Here is a 26,852-nt window from a genome sequence, read left to right as displayed (position 1 = left end):
CCCCAACACGCCGCACCCCCAATGCCCAAACACGAGAGATTCGCGCCTCTTTGCTCCAAGGGCACTGCTCAGAGGCCCCTGCCAAGCTGTAACCTTGGCACGGGCACCCCCTCTATGAACACAGCACTGGAACGTGGTGCATGGCTGTCCCGTGCAGGTGTCCACCCGGGCAGGGCGTCCGTGAGTCTCCGCTATACCCTGGGTTTAATAAATAACAGATAAGAAGTCTGAGCTCTTCTGCAGATTTATTAGACTTCGTCTGCAGAGTCGGCCACACTCTGCTTCCATCCCCCCCCAACCCCCCGCCACCTCCAGCCCCTTGAATCCTGGGTGAGCGTTGCACTGCCCAGGATGACACTACCTCTCTTGTCCATAAAGTTCTACACTGAGGCTCCTTCAGCAATATTCAAAGCCTGCAGTTACCGTGTTCACGCCTAACGTTAGTTAATCTTAAGGTCGACATCCCAAACATGAAATCTGTCTCCTTCTGTTGGGAGAACATGTCAGGTCACTGGCACTGATTTCAGTTGCTCAGTGGCATATACTGCAAAAGCAGACAGCATGTGCCTGCAGTGACATCATCACGTGGGGGTAAAAAGTCTTGGGGGTCATCTAGCACTGCCCTTCCTGCCCAGATGGGATGGCAGGGCCAGGGAGATGCAGGGACCGGGGTTCTTTACCCAGCTGGCCCCTGGGGCACCAGATTAGAGCAGTCTGTTGCCCTAGCCTCCACCTGGGTTGCCCTAGCCTCCACCCGGACCCCCACACCCAGTCAGAGGTGAGAGGCATAGCTGGCTAATCTCCATACGGAGACAGGCAGCTTCAGGCGAGGGCTCTTCTGGCAATACATTACGTATGTAGTAAATACATACTTTGGCACATATCCCATAAATATAATTTTTCCACGTGCACTTATGCAGGCTTCCGGTGTTCATGAGTAAGTTTTAAGGCAAATAAATATTCCACGCTTAGATCCTGCTAGTAATATTAAATATGGTTAACCATGCTGTTGCCTGCAGAAGGATTCATTCTAGTACATTGTGATCAAACCCACATGGGCTGTCACCATCTTCAGTTCAGCAAATCAGCATTTTCCGTAAGTTTCCAGGACGTTAAGAAAGGCAGATGCAAGGCTGGCAATGAGAGATGGTCCCGAGGCGACGGGCACTTCTCACACAAACCTGCAGTGGAATTTCATGTTATGGGATCTTCCGGCCATTGCTTTAAAAGTGACATGTGTCATACTTTTGTATATGAGTAGTGTGTGAACTGGGTCAATCAAGTATTTACAAGACAGCTCATTAAAGTCATTTAACGTGATTCGACCACGCCCCATTTTCCCACAGCAGCAGCCACTTTGCGCACTTTGGAGCTGTGTCTTCCTGCTCGTGACTGGTCTGCTCCAGAGCTGGCCCGTCAGATGACCACGTTAGGTATAACATTAGACCAGACACGGCTGTGCCTTCGTCTCTTTAGAACTAGAATGCAACAGAATGCACACTTCTAATTAAATACAGTTGCCATGGCGACCGTGGTCACGCAGCCCGGGCGGCCAACTTGCAAGCAGTCTGCATTAGTTGGGGAAGAATGGAATTAGGAGAATAAACCAAAACAGCCAGCCTCCGCCTGCAGACCTCGTTCGCCTTAGCTCAGACACACACGTACACAGCAGAAAGCAACAAAGGGCAAGCTTCCGCGGAACGGACTGGAAGGGTGAGTGGACGCTGAGCCGGCTGTGGAAGTCAAACGCACGAGAGGCCGGCCTGCAAACACACCAAGCACACGCAGGCCGCCGACAGAAAGCTCACAAAGCTTTAGCCGCAGCTGAACACGGGCCTGTCGCATTATTTCGAGAACATTCCCCGGATGACGGTGAGTGGGTTTGAAGGTTGGTCCTGACTTTTTTTTTTTTTTAACATTTATTTATTTTTAAGAGAGTGAGAGCACGAGCAGGGGAGGAACAGAGAGGGAGACACAGAATCTGAAGCAGGCTCCAGGCTCTGAGCTGTCGGCACAGAGCCCGACTCGGGGCTCGAACTCACAGACCCCGAGATCATGACCTGAGCCGAAGTCGGGCGCTCAACTGACTGAGCCACCCAGCGCCCCAGTCGGTCCTGACTTTTAAAGGTGGGAATGATTAACTGCCGATTTTGCCTCTGCTCTTGTCCTTTATCAGACCAAAATTGAACAAGGCCTAGAAGCAGGTTAACCAGGCGAACCCTTCACAGTTAGAAAACTAGGATACGGGTTGGGGGTAAATGCATTCAAGCTTTCTGGCTCTGGTTTGCCTCCTAGCTGATAAGGCTTCGCTTCAAGTGTGTGTGGGCACAAGCAGTGGCTCCGTCCCGCCTCACCCAACCAGGCCTTGTCTTTCAGCTTAAATGTGTTTTCACCGTATCCGCACCATCTCCCAGCCGGAACCTGACCCAGACAGCAGTGCCGCGGAGATGCGCGGGCAGTGCCTGTGTGCCCGCCACCCTGCCGTCCCCAGCATCTACCCTGGGCGCCATCGGATGTGTGACGGACGAGCTAAGGGGGGCGGGCCACACCGTCCTGCTCGGACACCCGCTTTGACGGGCCTTGGCTTCGATCCCTGGGCCCGATCCAGGGACACCTGCACGCACATTCTCTCGGGGATCTTTCTTCTGGCCCCGTCCGTGCTCGGGAAGGGAACCTTCTGCCTCACCAATGTCACTAAGGCAAATGTCACCTGAGAAAGAATCATGGGCAGCGTGTTGGGCCAGCGGCTCTGCTTGCTCTGCACCGACCTTCTGAACCTGGTGGCCGTGGGCCGCCTTGGCCCAGCGTCCTGGCTTTGTGCCTTCCGCGGCCAGGAGGGGCCGGAGCGGCACACGCGGCAAGAGTGAGAGTGGTACTCAGTGCTAGAAACGAAATGCCCATCTGACATCAAGTGAAAATGTCCATCGCGGTTTCTTAGCAAAAACAGAAATGTGCCATAGACTGAAAAGTTTTAGAAGCCCTCCATCGACATATTTACACGCATGTAATGAAGTCGGTCTTCACTGCCATGACCCCTGAAGGGACACCCGTAACTTGGGGCTGTGAGCCTACAACCTCTCTGACTAGACTCACCTCATGACTTATTTTTCTGTCATCCTGAAACCCAGATCAGTGCCATCTGACACGGGACCCAGTTTCTGCTGCCCACCTTGGGGCGAATCGTAATCAGGCCTTTGTGTGACCCTGTGTCAGTCACGCTTCTCCAGAGCCAACACTTAATTCTGCGTGCACGAGGCGTGTGTCTAAGATGAGCACCCCACGCGCTTGGGTGCGGCCACTGACGCAACGCGACACGGGCACGTTCCCTCACGTCCCTGGGATCACCTGCGGACAAGGGAGGGGTCTGAGATCATTGGGGGTGACACTCAGTAAAACACAGGGCATCATGGCCATTCCATCAGGCATCATGGCTTCTACCCCCCAGTCACCGCAGGAGTGGTGTCAGCACCGTAAGACTTGCTGGAAGGGAAACTGAGGCAGCACAGCATCTGCCCACAGCCAGTCCTCACAAGCAAGGTCAACTGCTCGTAGCATGGACATTTTCCAACAAGGAACATGAGGCCCAGAGAGGCTGAGTACGTGACCTGAGGACACACAGCCCCCGGCATCTCCGACTGGTTCTGCTCTCTCTGTCATGTCTCTGGGTCCCTTCATGCCTCCGCCATGACCTGTGTCTGATTCAGAGGGGCTTCTGCGCTGACCTTCCTCAAGAGGAAGCCCACTGTCTTGAACTGGTATTGGAATGAGGTAACCCCCCTGAACAAAGGGGCTGAAGAGGTGAGAGAGATGATTCTGGGCGGGTGAGGGACACTTAGGCTCAAGGGTGCCCAGGGAGACAAACTTCAAGAAGTCCAACATTCACGGAAGTCGGTGGACACCTGCTCATTTCTGTTACGATGGATGCAGAAATCGGGGTCTGGGGAGGGTGGGTGATGTCCCTGGAGAGTCCCGTTGAGCCCAGCCTCTGGCTCTGCAGTTCAGGGATCTCTCAGGCCGCGGCGTGGGGGCAGCTGGTTGGAGGCGTGAGCCATGAGTGACCCTTCATTTCATAAAGACCTGACCTGTGAATTCTTACTGTGAGGCTCAGAAAAGACACATGCGTTCAAACTCTGGGTTTTAAACCCGTGTAAGCACAGGTACAAATTACACCTTTGGGGAAGGGAATAGTTGTCTCTGAATCATGCTAACTCGGAATCTACAATAAGGAACAGGAAAGGCTTCAAAACAGTAGGTAGAAGGGAAAACAATGTTTGTATATGAAAAGGGAAATTGCTCATAAGAAAATATTGGATTTCTCCGCATAAAGGAATCCAATACTGCATTACCTCATAAACAACAAGGAAACAAAATACCACGTTTTTATCCACTGTGCTTGGCACTCTGCCCCATCTCCCACTCCGTGCAGTGTGTGTGTGTGTGTGTGTGTGTGTGTGTGTGTGTGTGTGTGAGCCCTGCAGCTCCCCAGTGGCGGCGGGAGGGCAGACGTGTGTCCTGACCAAGCTGACAAAGGCCCAGAGCAGTGAAGCAACCCTCCTGTCCTCACCAGAACCGTGACTCCATGCTACATGTTGGAGCACAGCCCTTTGGTGGGACAGCCTCATTCCCAAGTGTGACCCATGCAGAACCCCAAACTACAGAGCAGCACTGGGGTGGGAAGCACGTGAGGAGGGCTGTCCGCTTCTGAGCCCTCTGCGCTGAGGCCCACGAGGCTCCTCTGCACAACCACAGGGTTGAAGGGCACATGTGGCAGCCCAAGAGCAGCCAGACATTGGAAGCTGACTTCATCTGAGTGTCTGAAGAAGACATTCACTTTCTTTTATTGCAGGGACAGGAGGCTTTGCTCTGATGGGAGTGGAATCGGAAGACGTGCTGTTATGTCTAGGTTTCAAACTCTGGCTCATGTCCCCAAAGGCCATGCGTTGCCCCCACACTGTGCTCAGCTGACCCCAGGTCTTCCCTTGGGGTCAGCCCCACTACAGGGCTGTTCTGTTCCTTCTGCAGCCCAGGGGCCCATCCCAGCTCACAGAGGCCTTGTCCAAGTCATGGGGCGCCTTGCCCTCGGGTACTGCTGCCTCTGTCCATCCAGAGCCTGCAAACTTGTGCTCTCTCACTGTCTGCCCCCCCCCCCGCCTTCTCCACCCCACCAGTGTCAGCCTCCCTCCGGAACGCCACCCGCGCATTGATTAAGGGATGGGGCCAGGCGAGGAGGCCGGCGGTCAAGTCAATGAGTCTCCCTGTGAAGCTGAGTTTCCTGGCCATGTGGCTGCGGTCAGGAAACTCCTCATAGACAGAAAGGGCACAGCACAGGGCCTCGCAGAGTCACTGGTGTTACTGGCACGGGCGCAGTGACACCCCAGAGTGCGAGGCGGCCCCAGGCTTCAGGCATGACAATTGGCAGCTGCTTCTAGGACCCCGTGAGCTCCACTGAGAAAGTGAAGTAACCACAAAGTTCAGCAATCCAACAGTCCGCCCAGTTTCCAGAGTCTTCCAGTCTTTAAAAGTTTACTTTAAAAAAAGCATACTCAAGCCTACATTTTAGCCGTTTCCCTAATGACAGGATTTGAAGGCTGCTGAAATTAAGAATTCATTTCTGCTCTGTTAGGACAAAGACACTGATTAGCCCGAATGCTCGCTTCCCCTTCTTCCATTCACAGCTGTGCCATCAGCCGCTACCATAGTGATTACTAATGGCTTTTCTTTGAAAGCCATAGAAATGCTCACGATTTTATTTTGGACCAAGGATCAAGTCTCAGCAGAAGCTGCCCCTAAAGTCTGCAGAATTTTCACTAATAGTTACATGTCACCTAAGTCAGGCTAAGAGAACAACTCAAAGTCACTAACAAGGCAACCCCAACTCTGCCCGGGATAATAAAGGCTCTCAAAGCAGGAGGCAGCTGAGCAGGCCTTGTGTGGGTATTAGCACTCACAGCCCTGGCTTTCAGGCCTGGAGGCTTATCAAGTTAAGTTCACCACAACCCCACCACCGTGCACTCACATAAATCACAAGACCATCTTCCAAGGAGTTCAGTTACGACCAACTACAACATCCACTTAACGTTTGCATTTCCCTGGACTTGGGGGGAAAGATTTAAAAATGCTGAAGTGAAAAGCAGACTGTTTCTTATTTAAATATCTGAAGGCTTTGAGATGAAACTATACCTGTCTGCTGTGAAAGTTGAACATTACTCACTTCAAAAGTGACGTTAATTATGTTTTATATAGTATGTTTGAAGTCTACATTCCAAATGCATGCGGAGTTAAACCTTTTGCACCACCTTCTGTATTTAATAAGGTTTTATGCCAAAGTTTGCATGAAGATTTGTCCATCATGTTTAAACTGGAAATATTGTTTTATAGACAGAGTGGGGGGCATTTTTACAAAGCCTAGAAAAACCTGGCCTTCCTCCCTCAGGTTATTGCTGCCCATACCTACATTACATGAAAGTCTCAGAGACCAGCATGAACACTGTGGGGACCAAAACTTGTTCTTTGTCTCTGACGGGCAGCTCATTCTGACGCTGGCTCATGAGGAGTCCCTAGCCAGGGCCGCCGCGTAATATACAGGACCCCCCGTTACATTTGAATTTCAGATAATCAAAGGGTAATTTTTTTTGTTGTTCTGTCCCATGCAGTATCTGTTGTTTATCTGACACTCAACTTTACCAGGGCACTCTGTGCTTGCATCTGCTAAATCTTGGCTTGATTCCCCCGAGGGGCTTGTAGGAGATGCTCAGCTAATTCCTATACTTGTAACTATTGAGACGGTCAGCTTCTTTATCCAACCAGTAGCCCTGGCTGTGGGACTCACAGCTAACTTACTGAGGGCCACTTATTAACCCACTGAGCCGGCGGGGCCACCCTAGCTCCAATGAACATCAGTACCGCTGTCGCCCTCATTATCTTCGCCACCTCGTTTTACCAACAACCCTGGCATTTGCTGTGGCCTGAATTCCAACCTATGTCCTCACCCTATTAGTAAGTCCATACTACATAACAACATGTAATGACCCACCAAACCCATGCACACCACAGAGTTAACCCAAGTCCATGACCACTCACAGGAGCCCTTTCAGCTGCTCTAATGACTTCAGGACTGGCAGGATGATTCCACCTCAACTCAACGTCACCATTGAGTCTGGGATTAACAACCTATCTATTAACCCTAAATCAACGATGACGAGATATCATCTGAGAAAGTACATTCCAAGGCCCGGGCGGGTTCATTTCATGGCACCAGGGGCCGGTCTGGTGGGCAGGCATGGTTGAGAACCACTAACTTAGTGGAATGAACAAAAGTAATTCATCCAAGGCCCTGTTCCCACCCTTTCCTTCTCCAACTAAAGCCAACAGAGCTGGCATCCAACCCCCCACAGGTCAGCTGTGGCCAGCGTTCCTGGGCTGCAGGGATACCCAGCCCAGCCCCAAAGTGTGCAGGTGCTCCCGGAATTATTGGCCTCGTGTGAAGCTGGGGAAGGGGATCCTCTGCCTGTTACCACCTCCTCTCCCTCTCTTTGTTACACCACCAGCTGTCGGGAGAGGAGTTTTCTAGGCATTTTAACATTAAAAGAAGCCATGATATTAACTTCCAAACACTCTTAGATTGTGTATTTGGCATGTTGTCTTAATCTTCGATACCGGGTGACTATCTGGTGTCTCGCTTTGCCTGTTCACCCCCCGTAGGATGACTTCCACGCCAGCTGGAATGTGCTGTGATGTGCAGGAGGGGTGAGCAAGGGGTCTTTGCCCTGGGTTTTGCACGAGGGACCGCAGGGAAGCAGTGACACTCGTTTCTTCTCTAAAAACCTCGGCAGCCTTGGCTTTTGGGTATCTGATTGCAGCAGAACGGTTCACTATGGCACAAAGTGTAGACCGTTAGAGACCTTGCAAGTACTTGAGAGATTCCTGATGTAACGCTTGCGGGAGAAGCATTGCGCAAACCCAGTGTCCTTCGAGGTCCCCGCTTTGCTCAGAGGGCAGACTGGAGGCAATTTACCATGATGCTGATTGGGACCGTCGCTGACTGGAGGGATGACAATAGTGGCATTCTGTCGTCCTCTAAACCTCCTGGGCTTTCCAGATCTCGTCCACCAGCCTGCAGTCTTTTATACGTACGAAAGAAAGGATAAAGATAGTTGCTGTTCCACAGTCTCTGGTAAAGCCTACGTCTGAATTTCTCTTTGTTCACTGGAACGAGATGGTCTGGACTGAGGACGGCAAGGCAACAATACACAGCTTCTGTCCTCCTCCGTCAAGCACCGGTGTCTACTCAGTGCCGTCCTTCGTGCGTGCGGTGGGAGAATCAGTGCTCAGGAAGACGCCCACAGAGAGCGAGCCACTGGTCCGCTCGGCTGGCCGGTCTGTCTCTGAGCATCTGCCACGTGTGGCCGTGGAGCTGGCAGCTCGTGTGGCTCCTGTCGCCACAGCTCTCTGAGGTGCCGGCCCACGGTTCGGCACAGAAAACTGCTTTCCAGATATTTACAGTTTGTAGGTAATGTGAAAAAGGAGTAGTTTTGTGTGTTTTCTTACCTTCTGTCTGCAACACACACGTAGGGCGTCCTGGCATCTAAGGCAGCAGCTTTTGAGCACAACTCTGAGAATGGGTGCGCCCGGGCTCCCTGCAGACCCTGAACACAGTGCGGGGTGGGGGTGGGGGGGAGCAGAGATGCCTCACACTGTGCATCGGCTCAGCCTGTGGCACCTGCCCCTCGAGCTCCTTTCCAAGAAAGGGGTGAGGTGGTAGTTGCACGGATGGCATGCCCGTGGTCCCTCACCCACCCCAGACTGGAAATCCAGGCCCCCAGCCCCTGGCGCCCCTTTCGCCCGTTTATCTCAGACAGTCAGCCTGCTGTCTCACTCACTCTCTGCCTGCAGTTACCTTGCCTTAGAAGAGGGTGCTTGTTACCTGAACACGGAAATGAGGAGGGTGATCTTTTGGGGTTTTCAGTAACTAATCTAAAACCCTATAAGGCACGGCTGACATTTAACATTGTATTAGCTTCAGACCCACAACGTAGCGAGTCAATATTTGCACGCGTGGCCACGTGGTGGCCACGGTAAGCCCCGTTAGCAGTCGTGTCACCGCACGCCGTTGCAGAAGTTCTTTCGTGAGATGAGCACTCGTACGAGGTGCTCTCTTAGCGACTTTCAGACACGCGACACGGTGTGACTGCCCACGGTCACGGCGCCGTGCCCGCGATACCTCAGCTAGAACAATCTCACGACCACTCTGTGTGAGTGCAGAGACCAGACAGTCCCCACCTTTCTCTCTGGCTCTGAGTCCCCCCTCCCTGTGCTGCATGCCAGCATCAGCCACCTGTCTGTCAGCCTGAAGCCATGCAGACACTTGGGAAAATACTGGGGAGACAAGTGGGTACTGGCACTACCTCTCCCTGGCTTCTGTGCTGTTCTTAGGCGTTCATGTGCCCACAGCCTTCAGTATCATCCTTAGGAAATTCCTTTCTGGAATCGAAATCCGGGCTCAGAAAAGAGCTATGCCCAACTCGTTCATACTAAAATGTAAATGGATGCCAGGAAGCCTTCCCTGAATGCTTGCTCTGCATGCAGTTCTGCCTGTGGGAAGCACCAGGAATTGTGTCCTTCCCCAGAGCCACCGGGCGTTGAGTGTAGCCTGTGATGCAGTGGCCTCGAGTCTTCAGCCACTTCCACCCCACCCCACCCCGCACAACAGCCACGTGAGGCCTGGGCCCTTCGGGAAGTCCTCCCCCTGCCAGAGGACCAAATACCTCTAACCGCATCATGTGCTAGTCCTACATTATTAACATTCCCCCAAAGCATCACTGAAGAGATGATATTTTCATGCGTACTCTTTCACCGAACTGAGTATTTTCCGTCAGCATTGCTGCCTCCTTGTTATGTACGAACACAGCACCTGTGGACCTTTGGGGCCGGAAATTCCCACCCAGCAGACACCTGCTGACTGACACTGAGAGCTCGGGGCCACGGTCTGGAGGAAACTCACACAAAAGCATGACTTCTCTACAGTGAAGGGAGTTCAGAACCCGCTGATGCACCAGCGGGCGTCCTTCACGTGGGCACGGGACGGTCGGACTTCACCGGGAGAATCACCGTAAAAAATGCACTGTCAACTCCAGTAACGGTTCATGATTTATTATGTTTCGTTGTTACAAAGACTTGAATAAACCCATAATTGCATGTACAATTTATTATATAAATCTATACATTAAAATATTTCATAGCCAAAATGTCATATTTATTTTTATTTTCTGAAAGAAAGCAATTTCAAAGGTTTGATTTGTGGGTGGTTGTTTCGGACCCCGAATCTTTGTAAATACCCGCTTTCAGGACTACTTAGCCATAAAACTGAACTTTGATCTACAGCCCCAGGCCTAGCCGTTGTTCACTATCCCTCTGGGTATTAATAAAAGTGAACACCGTTTGTTAAAACATGAAGATGAGACGGGTCACCTATTACTCGCTGACAAACTGTGCCGAGGGCATCGTTCCTCCTGTCCGAATACATCCCGCGTCACGGGGATTAGCAGGCGGCCTCTACCACACCACCGAGGTGGCAACTCGTTGTCAAAGCCTCGGCTTCCGGATCGGTTCCGGTTTAGCAAACTCTGTGGCCCCTGACCTGGGACTAGGCACAGAAGGACGGGGTCACGCTGTGGCGGCCTGGTCACCCAGTGTCATTCAATCACCCAAACGGCCGGTCCTACGGGCTCCCCGGCGGCACCAGGCAAGTGGGGCAGCGCCGACAGCCGCCGGGTCCGTCTGTCCCCTGGTAGCGCATCCCAGATCAGCTGCCACAAATGCGCGTGTTCTGACACCGTGCCGTGGAGGGACGGTGCTCACACGGCGGGCTCACGGGCAGCGTGTCTGCCTCAGCAGTTTATGTCCTCTAATGGGAATCTGGAACACGACAGGCTTCCTCCCCCGAGGCACGGAAACCTCAGGAGCTCAAAGGCTGAGCAGCCAGCAGACCTGAGGTTTCTGTCTTCCACCTCGGGGACTTGAAGCTCCACCCGCCTGGGTCCAGGTGTGCAGTCCGCACTCCCACCTGGGGGCACGGCTTCCCGGCCCCTGTGGGGTGAGCGCAAACCTGCCCAATCAGGAGGGAGCACATCCCAGCCTCCATGACCGGGGTGAGTAAGCTGAGCCTCGGTCCCCTGTCTGTAAGATGGGGGCAACATGAATGTCAAAGGGGTGTGTGATTTTTATTTTTATTTTTTTAGTTTATTTATTTTAGAAAGAGAAAGAGAGAGGCAGAGTATGAGCCGGGGGGCGGGGGTGCAGAGAGAGAGGGGGACATAGAATCGGAAAAGCCCCAGGCTCCGCCGAGCTGTCAGCACAGAACCCGACGCGGGGCTTGAACCCACGAACCGTGAGATCATGACCTGAGCCGAAGTCAGGCGCTTAATAACGGCAGACTGAGGCACCTCAAAGAGATGAAGTGAGAAAAACCTACATAACATACCCGAGCAGAGTACGCGACACTAACGCACCCTCAACGTTCTGCCTTCTCCATGAAAATCCAAACAGCTCCCGGGAGAGGCTATGCCCGCGTCCCTTCCCTTCCAGCATGACAGCTGAGCCACCGAGGGAGGTCTCGGGCCACAGCACGGGGTCTGGGTAGTGAGGACCAGGGGACGCTGGAGGAGCAAACAGGGAGCAGAGATCCTGAAGATAAAGACTGTGTATTTGCTGATTTTCTACAAGACGCTCGAGCCTTTAAAGGCTCACTCTGTCCCTTCATCTGCGAAATGGGCCAGTGTTTCAGACCATACCCGTCCGTCAGGAGTTGAACGTGGGTGCTTTCAAGAAGGACCAGGGACGTCCCAGCCCCTCTGCCCTTGGGACACGGGACCGCTGCCAGGTTTCGTTAGCTGTCTCCACCAAAAAAGCGTTTACTCATACAATCTCCCACTCAGCTACATGCTGTCCTTCTCTTCTCCTCTGAGGTGGCGGGGTCCTTGTATCTCTCCACCACTCTCCCGCAAACTCTCGAGAGGTGTGACCGCTCTAGGACACGGGTTCTGCACTTGAGGAACAGCCGCGTCCTGCCTGTGCTTTAAGGCGCAAGACCTCAGGAAAAGTCTGTGATTCATTCGCTGTGTTTATACTGCAGAGCAGGTCTGGCTAATCAACCTGATCTAAATTATACTAAAAAGGCTTATGATTAACTGTCCAGATGAGAGAAAAGGAGGACAAAAATAAGTTTTCACTTACTTTACAAAAATAAGGATAATGGGGCCACTGCGTTACAATCGTCCCAATTTCAAGCTCCTTTCTAAAGCCTCCCGGCAAGGCATAGTCTTCAGTGTCCACATAACCCCTACGGCTCCAGACACGAGACTGTGGGAGCGTCTGGGGTCAATGTATAACGTCCGCCCCAACTTACTCTGTGTCACCAACACTCGGCATACCATTTCCTTAAGGACACGGCAGCCGTGGCGGCAAAATACAGTTGCGACGGGGCAGACGTCATCCAGGGTGCGCGGTGAATCGTGAAGGGGACCCACCTGCTTTCTGGTGCAGGGAGAGTCTGGGTGCAGTCTGCAGACCGGGGGTGAGTGCCAGAGTCTCGGAAACCACACCACCCTCCGTTACTGCCCCGCTCCTCAGATGTATGGCCAGGTGGGGCTGGGCTCACTTGCCATCGATCTCCTGGGAGAGGTTATGGACCAACAACACCATGAATGTTTTTGCATCAAACCGACGGTCCCTTGAGAAAGAAGTCCCATCAGCGCACAGCTCATGTCTGCGTCTGTGTTACCAGCCGGGGTGTGCATGAGGCCCCAAAGACCCCCAGACGCCTCACATGTGCATGGAGGGCTCCGTGACCCCCAATCACTTCACATCTGCACGGAAGGCTCTATGGCCCCCAAGCCCCTTGTATCTGCACAGAGGGCCCCGTGACCCCCGATCACCTCACGTCTGCACGGAGGGCCCGACGACCCCCAAACACCTCACGCCTGCACGGAGGGCCCCACGACCCCAATCGCTGAAAGTCCTCTGAGTTTCTGGACTGGGCTCTCCACTACCACCCAATGGTCTGCCCTCAGATAAGAAATGCACGTTCCACGAAATACGGCCGAAGTCCTCTGGCTTAGGGACACGGCCTACCATGTGTAGGGCTAAGCCACCAGACTTTGAGTTTCTTCCAAGCGTCTCTGGGCAGTGAAGATCTACACAACTCATTTTGGAGCCTTCCAGTAATCACCACCGGACTTTCCGTTTCAGACCTGCGAGTGCTGAATTCAGGAGCTCGTGAGGGCTGGCCGGGCCGGGCCAGGGCGAGGCTGCAGGGGTAATGCTGGGGCATGGAGACGCTGTAAGAGCTGTAACGGTGGCAAACGTTGCCAGGCAGCTGGTTCCGAGGCCCACGGTGTCCGTCAGGGACCCCCGTGTCTGCTCTCCGTGTGGCCTCCGCGCTGCCTAGGCCCAGACGCTCCAGGGACCGGGCCTCCCCCTCCTCCTCTCCTTCCGGTGCCCTCCTCACCACGCCAGCCGCCGAACTGGGCACAGCCTCTGCTCCCCATGTGGCGCCAGCTCCGTACGCAGGCATGTGGACGCCGACCTTTCCTTTAAAGGAAGGATCTTAGTTCTGATCGCTGGTAACAATTGCTGCTTTTGAATCTAACAGGCACTACTCAGTGAACGATCTTGAGCAAATGATGTTTTCTAGACCCACAGACACGTCCCGCTCCGTGACGGCGTGTGGGAACTCTCTGGCCTCTCTGTGTCCGTCCTCTGGAGAAGTCCCTGCACGCCCACCCCCCGGCCTCCCAGAGGAAAGGGGGGCGCCCGGTGCACACGGCCTCCCGGCGGGCGTGCGGAACTCTGAAAATGTGCAGGCGGCCCATCCACGTGTGGCTGGAGTTCTGCCCGTGGTGGCCCCTCCCCCACTCGGGTGGCGCGGGTCCAATGTGATTCGTTTCCAAGTTCCGGTGCGTCATTTCCTCCTGAAAACCCTCTGAGATTCCCACAAATGTGCAAGTCCCCAGGTCATCACACACGAAGCTTGCCCCCTACTGATGCCTTGGAAACGCCCCAGGCAAGGAGCCACCCTCCTCGCTGGTCCCTGTGCCCCAGGCTCTGCAGGCTGGATGGGAGGCTGGCTGTCCCTGCAGGTGCCGGGGACCCACTGGAGCCAGAGCCAGGAGGGAGGGGGGTGTGGATGCAGGAACCCAGGCCAGCTGCTGGGGGACAGATGGTCCCAAAGGTGCCTCACTCCTCTGCTGGGTGACCATCCCCGGTTTCGTCCACACACTGGAGGGTGTGTGGCCGTGTGGTGGCTTCCAGGAGCCATGGGGCTGGGAGGAAGCCCGGACAAGGCAGGCAGACCCCAGGTGACTTGGCCGTCGGAGTTAAGTACGGAAGCGTTAATCTCGTGGAGCCCTCCTTATTAACTACAAGATACTTTATGGGGCTACTGTGAGCTGTTGTGAGAATCATAAAAAATGATATAAATCGCTTAATAGAGCAGACATTCCATAGACTCTACCATTATATCTATAAATTCTTTAAACAGTAACGCAACGAGTTTCAGCACGTGCCAAACTACCTTTTAGATATAAAAACTTCATAAATGAAGCACCAAAACCAGGGTTGAGAACCACAAACATCATGCAGGTTCCTAACAGATACTAATAACTGACGGTAACGAGCCTCAGTTTGGGCGTGTCTACAGGAAGAGGGGAAGCTGGAGCCCAGCTGATGCTCGGCACACGGAGGCGCCCTAAGATGAGTGTAATTCTCTGGGCCAGCTGAAGAGTTGAAGCCTTTAAAATTCATCTTCTAAGAGTTTAGTGCCTTACAAATAAAATCCTGTAAAACGTAATCTAGTTTTGACCTTTCTTCCTAAGATTTTTCTGGAAGAAGTCTTTGCCAGTGGAAAGAAAAGGATATTTCCCGTCAGGCCTGATGCGGGAAGGGCCTCGCCACCCACTCAGCTGCTCGTGTGCTCGCGCGCCTGTGCACGGACGGTGTGGGAACGCAAGGACACTAGACCCCGGGCGGGTTGGAACACACCGCTCGGCTTTTTAACAACAACTCTCTTATTTGGCAAACCGTTTATAAATGATGCTACGGGCAGCCACAGCACCAGCTGACCTGGGTATTCACTTCAACAACTATCTTCTCTCCTGGTTTAAGTCGTTTCAGAGCAAGGGGTAAGAATGCATTTGCCCCGTCCCTGTTTGTGCATAGTTACTGCTCTGTAGTAACACGTAGCTGAACACAACGGGGGGATGACATCCGTCTCCTGGTCTCTGCCCAGGAAGCACGGGGCAAATTCACCTAAGTCACGTGCCGGCTCGAGAGCCAGAAAGCCCTACATTTTGAAGACTTGGAAACCCCCGCCCCACGTCACGGGGCTTCTCCCATGATCGAACGGTCAGCAGGGAGAGACGCGGGCTTGGCACGGTTTTGCTAAATGTGCAAGTTAAGTGCCTGCTCACCGCAGAGCGTCCTTGGGAAATTACCGTCCCCACACCAGCACAACCCAGTTTAGACAGGGACCCGAGATACTTCCACAATAAATCCCAAGCAAATAAGGACAGCTTCCAAGCCTTCCTTCCAACCAAAGTTCTGCCGTCTGCACCACCTGACTGCAGAGCACCACGGAGCGCAGACACCCATCAGCGTGGGCCGTGGGAGCTGTGGATGAGGCCCCAGGAAGAGACTCTCGCAGAACCAGTGACTGTCTCCATCTCAGGGCTGGCCAACCCGGCACATGATTGGAAGGATGAGGGGGACAGAAATCAATGATTTACCAAAACGATGATACTGTTCGTGGCTTTCAAGAATCAATACGCGGTGGAAGGCACAGCTTTCACTTTTGCTTCATGAAGCACGTCCCCATGGAGTCAACTCTGTCCCCACCCCTTTAACGATGGGTCTGCTTTTCGGTCACCCGTTTACAGTTCCTTAATGGCTCGCGGTGCCTCAGAGTTCTTGCATGCGGGTGGCAAATCCTATCAGCTACTCAGGGCAAAGCTTCCTCCTGCAAAAATGTGTTTTCGTCCAGAAAACAGCTGGGGCACAGGTGATCTGAGCAGGGGCTAATTATCACTCGGACCAGCTTCTTATTACATGTGCCCCTTACAACTCCCATTTGTGGTTTTTGGTGACTGAGCAAAGCTTAGGAAGTCCCTTCGGTCTGTGAAACGGAACCTCATTTTAGACCCATTGACTCTGACACCGCGGTCACCCAGGTCACCGGGAAGAACCCTCCCACTTACGGGCGCCCACCTCACCGGGAGCATCACTGGTCTGACTTCCCCTTGGGTTCTTGGGGCCATGACTTGGTACTACAGGTCCTGGGAGGTCATGGAATTCATCGTCCCAGCGTCATTTGTGGATGCGGGTCAGTACGTATCGTCTGGAGGGTCTGCTCTGTGAGTCCTATTTGGGCTACAGTGCGTCTGATGCGTCTGACGCTCGATTTCGCACCGTGCCGAAGCTGTCCTTCCTTCATCTGTACCTGGATAGCAACTCATCTGTGCTGAGGAAGATGGAGGGAGGAGGGATCAGGCCTTCCTGGTCAGCCACGTAACCGGGCAGGATGCACGTACGTGGACAGAGAAACAGAGTGAGCAGTCTTGAGGCGGAAGTGGCCAGGGATGGTGGGCAGCTGAGGGCTCACCCAGGCAAGCTAGGAGTCAAAGCCGTGGTCTCAATGTCTTGAAGAACCTTTGAAAATCTTCTAGAAACCACTCGCTGAGAAAACAGGCTGCGCCTGCACACGTCACATCTCACATGAGCTGAGGAGGGTCTCACAGCTTGCTAACCCCTGCTTGTATCCTCCAGGATGCAAATCCCCAGGGGAGGGAGGCCTGGAAACCGCTCCCAGGATGCCACCTGGAGCCCCCGGCAGAACAGGAAGTACACGCTGTCGGCCCTGAGTCTGTGAACCCGTCATAATCCACATACGTAAACGTGAGAAAGGAAACGTCAGGGTGGGAAACGAGCCAGCTGTTTGGGGTCCACGGCCCCCCGTGCACATCGGTACACGGGTAAAGTGTGAGACACCGGATACCAGGTCAGACGGGTGCTTGGGACAGACTGCTGTGGGCCCTGGCGCTCCAGCTTTCAAGCCGTGTGTCTGAGCCAGAATTTCAACACAAGAGCCCCACTCCTCAGTTTAAGAGCAAGTGGGGTAGGGGATCTCACGGGGGATGTTTACAGACGGGGGTGGGGGTTAGAACAGTGTGTGGGTTCACGTGCAGCAGGAATGTGGGGGGCAGCCAGCGTCCCCCAGAATACCCGCCATCCACACACTTACCACAAAGTGGTCAGGGGAGCGGCATTTCTGCTACATCTGTCTGGTATTTTATGTTGTGTTTGTACCTGTCGCTCGGTCCAAATACCCAATCTAAGCAGATAGGCTGGGTCTCCGGTCATGCCTCCCGTGGGCAGATACGTATGCGTCCTGCCCCTCAGGCATGAAGATCTGGGAACCCCTTTCTCCACCCCACACCTCCTCCAAGGAACCTGCCCAGTGGAACGAACCAAATCCTCCTAGAGGCAACAGGCTATCAGTCTAGTACACGCAGGAGGAAAAAGGCAAACTCTGCATACAGCAGGTGCTCTATTCTGCACGAATTACCTAAGACTAAGCCAGTGTTCATGTATATTGGCTTCCTGAGCACCACCAGAAGCAAGCACATTACGATGCATAGTGTCACTTAGGAAACATGGGCAAGTAAGTTGGGTGAGAACACACAGCCTTACGAATAGGGTCCTCCTCAAAGGCACGTCAGTGGGAGGCAGACTGACTTCTCTGGAGTGTCACTCGGAGAGTAACGAGAACAAATCTGCACCAGGGGAGGGATCAGGAGGAAGCGTGTGATCAAAACACCAAGGCTGGTCTCCGTGGAAATTAGCTGGACTCAGCCAAATACACGTGCTGGCTCAGCTAAACTATACAAAATTAAGGAGGCCATAAGGGAGTAGATCAGGGGACATTCTGAAAGCACAGAGGACAGAAGGCCAATTATTCACATTATAAGAGTAGATTTGTCTCTCCATATGGGGTTTACTTCTATTTCAATTTTTTTTAACATTTGTTTATTTTTGAGAGAGAAAGACAGAGACAGAGCATGAAAAGGGGAGGGGCAGAGAGAGAGAGAGGGAGAGAGAGACAGAGCATGAGTGGGGGAGAGTCAGAGAGAGAGAGGGAGACGCAGAATCTGAAGCAGGTTCCAGGCTCCAAGCTGTCAGCACAGAGCCCCACACGGGGCTCGATCCCACGAACCGTGAGATCGTGACCTGAGCCGAAGTCGGACGCTCAACCGACTGAGCCACCCAGGCGCCCCTCTCGATATGGGTTTAAATGTGTAAGGGGATATTATTAGGATTGCACTGTTTTTCTCACATGGGTGTGTTTGTAAGTAAGGCTTCAGGATGATTTTTAACGAGCACCTGAATGTCTCCTCAAAACCTCACGATAACGAACCAGAAGCATCTTATCCCAAGACACAAAGGCACAGCGTGCACTCACGGGAGCGTGTCCCGCCGCGAAGGTCGTGAGAATGGCTGTGGCACAGAATGGATGATGCTGCGGTGTGTTCTTTAGATGCTGCTCGCGCTGCCCCCGCCCGTCACAGCTGGAACCGAGCGGCGACACCCCCTTTTGAAGAATGCTTTGGGCCCCTAGTGCTTCCATTATTCCAAAGGAAGATCGACCAGCTCTGTTGACTGCGAGATCAGACTTTGGAAGAGTAACTACAGACAATATTTTTCTTTTTAATGAAGAAAAGGGACTGCTGAGATTTTCTGCAGAAAAACAAAAGGAACCTGCAAATTGAATCTTTCCACTTGGTTAGCAAAAGTAAAAGTTCTATAAATCACACTCTAGAAATATCATCAAATAGTGGGTGAAAGTAATTCATTTTGGGAAACATTTCCTTGACTTCCCGGTGCCAGCGGAAGGCCACCCCCCGTTCTTCCATCGGACAAGAGGGTGCTCTGGACGTACCCCTGCCTGGCTTGCTGGGGTGGATTGGAGATGGCCGGGAGCCCGGCAGAGACTCGGGACGGGCAGAGACTGTTCAGGACTCGGGCGTGGGGGTCCCGCAGCGGAGCGGATGGGAACTCACCCCTGCCCTCTGTCGATCCACCTAGAATATCCAGCAATCCATCGGTGGCGCTCCTTTCACACAGAAGGCTGGGGCAACAAGGACTCCCGTCACTGACTCACCCTCGATACGCTCTGCTTTGCACAGACAGGACATTTACTTGTCGGGAATAAAGCAGCATCAGGCTAACCTATATGATTTCTCGGAGATGCCACCGAGTTCGCCGAAACCGACTCTCTGAGTTAAATGCATTCGGCCACAGGAAGCCACTGTTTATTGACAACTAAGGGGGGTGCGTGTAGTAGACGGACAGACCAATTTGTACTCAGTGAGTTTATACTCTGGTAGCAGGATGAGGCCGGGACGGCGGCACCCGACACAGAGCTTCACTGTGTTACCAGGGCACAGATACGGTGTGACGACACACGTCTCCAAGTATGTAAACATGTCTGACGGGCTTCGTGCTGCTGAGGGAATTTCTGAGTCACAAAAGAGATCATCCAGACTTTGTGTGGGTCTGGGTAAGTGGAGAGCAGGTGCCCCAGGGCCCCTCTCCGAGGGCTCACTCGCAGCCTCGGTCCTGAGATGCTCTCCAATGGGCTGTTTTTAAAACTGCGGCCAGTGACCCCCTAGTGCACGTTCAATTCTGTGGCCTGTGGCCAGAACTGTGTTTAGAAGCAGAGCACAGAGCAGGGCAGGGAGGAACAGAGGGTCCCTCGTGTAGTGAAGGCGACTGTTGTTTGCGGAACTATTCCCCTCTGTTCTGGGGACACAGGTGTCCTGTGAGCTGGCCCCTGCTGGTGTTCTGGGTCCTCGGGGAACAGGCGTCTCTTAGCATGCGCTGCAGACCAAAAAGCTTAAAGGCTGGGGCAGCTCCGAGAACACGGGTTAGGTGCCCATCACGCAGGGTGGCCTCCAGCCCGGTTCGGGGGTCCCTGAGGGGCGCGTGCAGACGCTGCGCCCAGTTCTGCACCCAGAATAAAAGCGGCTCCTATTTCAAAGACATCCGTGAATCAAGTCCACTATACTCAACACGTGGCTGTGACCCCACTTAACACGGGAAGAAACCTGCAGTCTGGAGAGAGTGGTGACGCAGACAATTGTCAGGGGCAACCTGGCCCCAAGCGTGGCCCTCCTCCTGTGCCACAGGCCGAACCCTGAGCAGTCTCTTCCCGTTCCCGGGGCCTCTGTTGGCTTCTCTGGGCCCCGACCATGAGGCGAACCACTTCTCTGCTTCCCTGGCCAAGAATACAGTGCGTATGCGTTCCCTTATTTTTGAGGAAATTATCGGGAGGAATAACACGGTTTCTTGAGCATAAGATCGTCAAGGCGTAATCCGCGCAGAGAGCAGCGCACACAACAAAGTCACCGAAAGCACTGTGATTGGGACAGGGTGCCCTCGATCACCCCAAGAAGTCCCTGGGCCCCCGCACTGACCTGCAGCCCCCGGCCAGCACGGATCTGGTTTCACCTTTTAAAGATTGCAACATAGATGGGACTGCACGGCGTGCGCCTTTGAGTCTGGCTTCTTCTACCACGTGCGTGAGGCCACGGCCACGCGTGTGAGGCTCACGCTGCTGTTGTGCGTGTCCCACGCTCCCTCCTCTCTGTGGCCGTGCAGGATTCTGCCGTGTGGACAGACCCCAGCTTGTTAGCCACTTGCCCAGTGAGGGACACATGGGTGTTTCCAGATTTTAGCTGTTACGAATAAAGCTGTTATAAGCTTGTGTATCACGGATGTCACGTGGACCCAGTTTTCACTGGGTCAGGGAGGCACCCAGGAGAGAAAATGCTGGGCCGTGTGCAACATGTGTGCTTGGCTTTTACCGGACCGACTCCAGACGTGGCTGCCGCACGACGTGCTCCACGAGCGGTCAAGCTGCCCCCACTTGGTGGCGACGCATCCTAAGAGGCTGGGACGAGCGTTCCTTTTCGAGGAGAATCTTAAACCGTTGGGCACCTTTCAGGTGGCTTTCAAGACGTGGTCACTAGTCCCACATTTGCCTGATGCCATGGGAGCCCCTGGCTTGTTTCTGGAACGGCCTTACAGACACGCATGAAGCTGAGAACCCGTGAGCCGGCCTGACCCAAACCTGGGGGTGGCCGGGCGCTAACACTGCTGTGAAGGACGCGGCTCGAGGCAGCAGCAGAGTATTCGTGCTTCCCCTCTCGTCAAATCCGCACTGCATGCTGTGTGCTTCTCAGGTGTGTGCATGTCAGGTGTATGAGTCAGGTGCTGCTCTGCCCTCAAGGATGAAAAGCAGTGAGCACAGACACGGTCTCCGTACTGCTGGTGGCCTCTGCCGTGGCTGGTGGTCCCAGCAGGAGAAAGCAGGGTGGCTCCTGGAGATGGCCTCCAGCCACAAGCTGGCTGTCCTGCCCTACCTTCTGTCCCATTGTTCTTGGAAGCAGGGCCAGCCTGGCCGGGGTCCTGGGGAAGCTGAGAGCCTGTGTGTGGCTTTCTGCAGAGTCTTCAGCTGGACCCTGACCCACCTCTGCCCCCTGTAGACAACACGTGTTGGGCCTCACAACTCCGACACCTTGCACGACGGAAACAACTGTTTCGATTATGCGTCCTGCCATCCTGCGTGATGGGATCACTTCTTAGCCTCTAGGACACCATCCCCAAGACGGCGTCCTTTCTGCCTCAGCAGCTGGGTCTGACCTTATTCTCCCTATTTTTGCTGCATCTGCTCTAAAAAATAAAGTTAGAGAGGTTCTAATAACGTGTAAGTCAGGCGACGCCGTTCCTTGCTGAAGACAAATACCAGATATCCCAAGTGATGTCCAGTGATCGCGGGGCTGACCTCCCCCATCTGCACCTGCTACCCCCCCCACCTCACCCTCTAACCCACCTCCAGGCTGGCGCCCTCTTGGGGCACAGCTCCGCCCCAGGTCCCCACGCGGCTGCTTGTGGGGTCTTCTGCCCACCAGCTGCCCGTGGCCGGGTCACCCGCCTACAACCACGCTCAGCTCTGTGCTTCTGCGGTCCTCTCCATGCACCCCACTGCACAGACCGGCTGTGGGTTTGCTCCTCCCGTCCCTCGTATGGCTCCTGCCCTAAACTATAACTTGCCATGAAAGCAGGGAGTTTTTAAAGTCTTTTGTTCCCTGTGTTACGTTCGGGTTCTGGCACAGAGCGGCTTGCAAGTACACGCTTGTGAAATGAAGTTTTAATGAAGGAGTTCACAATGTGGAGCTGGACACAAATGTGGGTAAAGTGGCAAATCTCCAGAGAAGCTCATTCAACCGTCACAACCGGTGAGGCAGAGGAAGAAGGGGAGGGCTGGACAGTTGGATTCGCTCACGTTCACTGAGCTGTAAACCACAGAGGCTGAATTTGGACCCGGAGGTGACAGGCACACGGGGGTCACCTGAAGCCCCCGGCTTTCCCCTGAGCATGTCACCTGTCACATCTTGCCGCTCTGAATGAATCCCTTCCCGTCCAGAGGAAGAGGCTTCTTGGTCTTCGTAGAAGGGACGGGGAGGACTTAAGGCTGGGGTGGGGCTTCGGGCTCACCTCGTCATGGGGGGCAGGGGTCGGCCGCGGTGTCCGTGCGGGGGGGAATGCAGCCTCCAGCGAGGTCCTCCGACCAGGCGCTCTACGCCCTCTGGGGACACGCGCTGGGGACATGGGTCAGGAAGCGGCAGAGGCCTCGCAGAAGGAGGGGATGGCCGCCAGCTGCTTTTGTCACAGGACACTAGGACACTAGAGTGGAGCTGAAGCTAGTGAAAATGGCAGATGGTGCTGGAAGGTTAGTCACTTCTGCTTTGATTCTGCCAAGCTTTTTATTCCACCTCTGGAGGATTTGTCAGGCATCAAATATTTTAGAGAAAGCAGAAGAAGCTACCGACCGATACATGCGCCTCCGTTCGCTACCAATCCACTGCTTTGGCCACCTCTAAGCTACTCTTCAGAGATAGGAAGGAGGGGACACACGACAAAATATTACGTTTCAGCAGAGGTGATATTAAAAGTATTTGTCAAGTGTTATGTCACAGCCGCGGCCGCTTAGAACGAACTCCAAGTCCCGCGGGGGTGGATGTGGGTGGGAGGAACCAATGAGGTCATCTTGGGGAAGCGTGGGGGACGGAGTGGACTTGGGACAACATCGCCGCAGAGAGACCCAGCCCACCGCAGGAGCTGAACAGCACATGCAGCCATGAGCTCTGCCTTTCAGTAACCAGCTACGACGCAGTTTCTTAGGATTCCTTACTGGGGCGATGCCTAGGGAAATAATCGCGGGCCGTCCCTTACGGAGCAGGGTCACAGATGACGTCTCTGGCTCGTTCCTCATGCACAGCAGCCATGCTTCGATGGGGCCTATTGTGGGTTAGTCTTATTCAGGGCAACAAATCTTAAGTGTAGTTCAGTCTAGAACTCCCGAGTAGATGCCTCGGACCCTGAGCCCAGCCCAGGGGGCGGAGCGGAGCCTGAGAGCATGCGAGGGAACCTTGCTGCGGACCCTGCAGTGACAGAAGTCAGAGGTCTTCTGAGGGCGGTCAACCTGGACGACAAAAAGATGAGGCGAAAGCCCCAGTAGCAGGCATGAGCCCCGGGTGCTGTCCATTAGTCCTGAATAGAAACGGTTTGCTGTATGTGGGCGGCCGTGCTCCTGTCTCCTGACAGGGGAGGCGGGCTCTGCAGCCATGCTGGTGGGAACCCTGTGATGCATCCTTCGTTCGTGGACGGTTTTTCCGTCCAGCCACCAGGCTGTGTGTCTGGAGCCGGCGAAGCTGTCGGGGGCACGGCTCTCCCGTCCTGTGCAGGGCTGCTCACGAGGGCAGGGCTGTGTGCCTCGTCCTCACATCCCGGAGCCTGACGTGCAGGACGTGCTCTCTCCCTCGGAGGATGTCACAGCGGTCGCCGTGCCCCCCGGGACCCTCACGTCTGACCTCGGTCTTTGCAGATGCGGTGAAGTTCAGATAAGGAAGGGGCCCCAAGTGCAGTGACTGGTGTCCTGACACGGAGAGAGATTTGCACAGAGACACAGGGAAAGGCCGCATGAGCAGCAGGGGGGACCAGGGGACCGGAGGACACGTCTGTGAGCCAAGTGACGCCGAGGACTCTGTAGCCACCAAGAGCCGGATTCTCCCTAGAGACATCAGAGGGGGCCGGCTCTGCTAACACCCAAGTTTGGAGCTTGTAGCTTCTGGACTGTGGGAGAACAAAGTCCCTGTTCAGGGCACCACTTCAGTCACTTGTCACGAAGGCCCCAGGAAGCAGATCCTGCCATGAGGGCGCTGGTCCTGGAACACCGGTCTTCCTGGGGTCCCTTTGCAGGACCGAGACCACACTAGGGTCCTGACCTGTTGGGATGAGGCATCTAAGGCTCATCTAAGGTTCAAAAGATCCACATCGCTTGAACGGATGTGGTGATTCTCAGAACCTACCGAGAGTGCTAGAGAAACACGGGACCAGCCCGCATTTACCTGCCATTCTGACCCTGGGTTGACTCCTCGGGCCAATTATCTCTGAAGGCAGCTCTGCAAGGGGTCGAGCAGTGAGCCAAAGCAGCCACCACTCAGCACCTCAAAGAAGCATGTGGGCAGTACGTTCTCTCTTGGGGGGAGGGTGGGCGCAGGTGCCGGAAAGATTAGCGTTCCTCCAGCTGGGTAATGATTTCCAATAATTTTTAACAGCAGGATTCTGATTGTGGTGGCTCTGAGGCCTCAGCACCACATTAGGTCTACACTACCGAACGGAACCCTGGGGCTCCACGGAACACACTTTGAGAACCATGGCAGTGTCCCCTCTCTGCCTCTTGACAGTGAGCTACACAGAGCACCACCCCCCCCCCCCGCCCCCTGCCCAAGCCCATTCTGTCAGGAATTCAGAGAACGTCAGGGCATGTGCATACGCAGGCCACATGTGGCACTGGGCCTAGGACGGAATCCCTGGGCCTGGGCTTGTCTGTGAGCGGGAGCGACGGTGAACAGGTGAATAGAAGGCCAGCACCCACGCCTGTCTGGGGCTCCAGAAGCATCCCGAGCAAGATGCGGTGACGTGGGTGGCTGGGGCAGGGAGGAGGGGAGGTGAGGAGTGTGGACAATGGCAGGTGGGGCCACAGAAAGGAGGTGTGGGGGTCTCAGGAGCAGGTGCATGGGTTGGGGGTCGGCTTGCAGAGCTGGGTGGAGCTTCGGCTGTGCAGACCAGGCTGCAGAGGGGCCTGGGGTCTGTTAAGTGGGGGAAGCGCTGAGGTCACACCTGGCTGAGGAGGCCAAGTTCAAGGGAAGGAGAAATCCAGGAACCCATTACAAGGTCCCCACACAGCCCTCCTCCTCAGCCGGACGGTATCTCTGCTCTTCCCTTTGGACCCAGAGCCCATCTCTCACTTGTTGCTGCAGAGTGTTAGACCAGCCCAGGGTACCCCCAGTTGACATAAGCTTCAAAATGTCTAGACTTCTCGTCACCCTGTAGAAATCAGTGGGAACGTGAGCAGATGCAGCCTCTACGGAAAGCAGCACGGAGCTTCCTCAGAGATCCGAAAGCAGGAGGACCGCGTGACCCAGGACTCCACTTCTGAGTATTCGGCCGAAGGAAACAAAATCAGTATTTAGGAGAGACATCTGCCCCCCATGTCCACAGCATGTCAGTCACAAGAGCCAAGACACCAGGCCCACCTAGGCGTCCGTCGACGGAGGGACTGGAATGGAATGGGATGGCATTCGGCCATAAGAAGAAGGAAATCCCGCTGTTCCAACAACATGGATGGACCTTCAGGGCGTGAAGCTGAGTGAAGTAAGGCAGACAAACACAATTCTTGGTGACCTTACTAATACGTGGGATCTAAATTAGCAGAATTCAGGGCGCCTGGGGGCTCAGTCAGTTAAGTATCTGACTCTTGATTTCGGCTCCGGTCATGACCTCACCGTTCATCGACTCAAGATACATACACACACATGTGTGTTTCTGACTGGTTTTCCATAGAACTCAAAAAGTGTGCTCCAGCTTAAATCGAAACGTGATAAAACACGGGTGGCTGATTACCAGAAAAGCAACTTAAGCCAGATGGTGTAAGGAAACTCTACCTTTTTTTTCTTTTTTTCTTTTCTTTTCTTTTCTTTTCTTTTCTTTTCTTTTCTTTTCTTTTCTTTTCTTTTCTTTTCTCTTTTCTTTTCTCTCTTCTTTCCTTCCTTCCTTCCTTCCTCCCTTCCTCCCTTCCTCCCTTCCTCCCTTCCTTCCTTGTTGTAAAGCATCCTCTAACATCTTCCCCTGAAATTCTTGCTTAAAAGCCATCAATTATTTTATACTATAATTGTCATCTCTCTGCTATTTCTGCCATTAGGCTTGGACGTCTCCCTTAAAGGCCTGGAAAGTATGAGCTCTGGTAGCATGCTGTTGCAGGTTCCAAAGCTTGAGTCGTGGTGTGCATGTGTTTGGGGTGAAGAAAACAGGGGTGCTGTGAATGTTCCAGGAAGCCCACTGGCCCCTTCCTGGAACCCCCTCCCCCACTGGCCCCAGCCCCATCCCCTTCCTCAGTCTCTGGGGACAGGGACACCACAGAATTATTCAATTGTTAAATAACTGCTCAATTACTGTTCTGAGAAGGTGGCTCTCACTGACACTCAGCGGCATCTATACCGACTCACTGTTTTCCTGTATGACACTGGGGTGTCTCTAATTATCACACGGCCTGAAAGAGTTTTTACTATTTCCTCACAACAGCCACCAGAAGTACCCCTGTGTCCCTGGGATGATAACAGCCCCTCTGGAATTCCGAGGTCACAAAATGGAAAGAAAAAAATCGCAAGAACTTGGTGAAA

At 53.9% G+C, this 26,852-nt stretch overlaps 1 protein-coding gene and 1 long non-coding RNA gene across 10 annotated transcripts in view; one reads left to right on the top strand and one right to left on the bottom strand.

Annotated features, from left to right (window-relative positions):
• DLGAP2 (DLG associated protein 2) overlaps positions 1 to 26,852 on the bottom strand; it is a 786,292-nt gene that overhangs the window by 167,739 nt on the left and 591,701 nt on the right. The window lies entirely within an intron of this gene.
• On the top strand, positions 332 to 10,244 carry LOC123584034. Its single transcript, XR_006705127.1, has 2 exons — positions 332 to 1,872; positions 7,702 to 10,244. It is a non-coding gene; the product is annotated as an uncharacterized LOC123584034 (long non-coding RNA).

The sequence above is a fragment of the Leopardus geoffroyi genome, chromosome B1, assembly GCF_018350155.1.
Source record: "Leopardus geoffroyi isolate Oge1 chromosome B1, O.geoffroyi_Oge1_pat1.0, whole genome shotgun sequence".
NCBI classification, from domain to species: domain Eukaryota; kingdom Metazoa; phylum Chordata; class Mammalia; order Carnivora; family Felidae; genus Leopardus; species Leopardus geoffroyi.
Note: the sequence above shows the minus strand (reverse complement) of the source record. Positions and strands in the feature narration are given on the sequence as shown.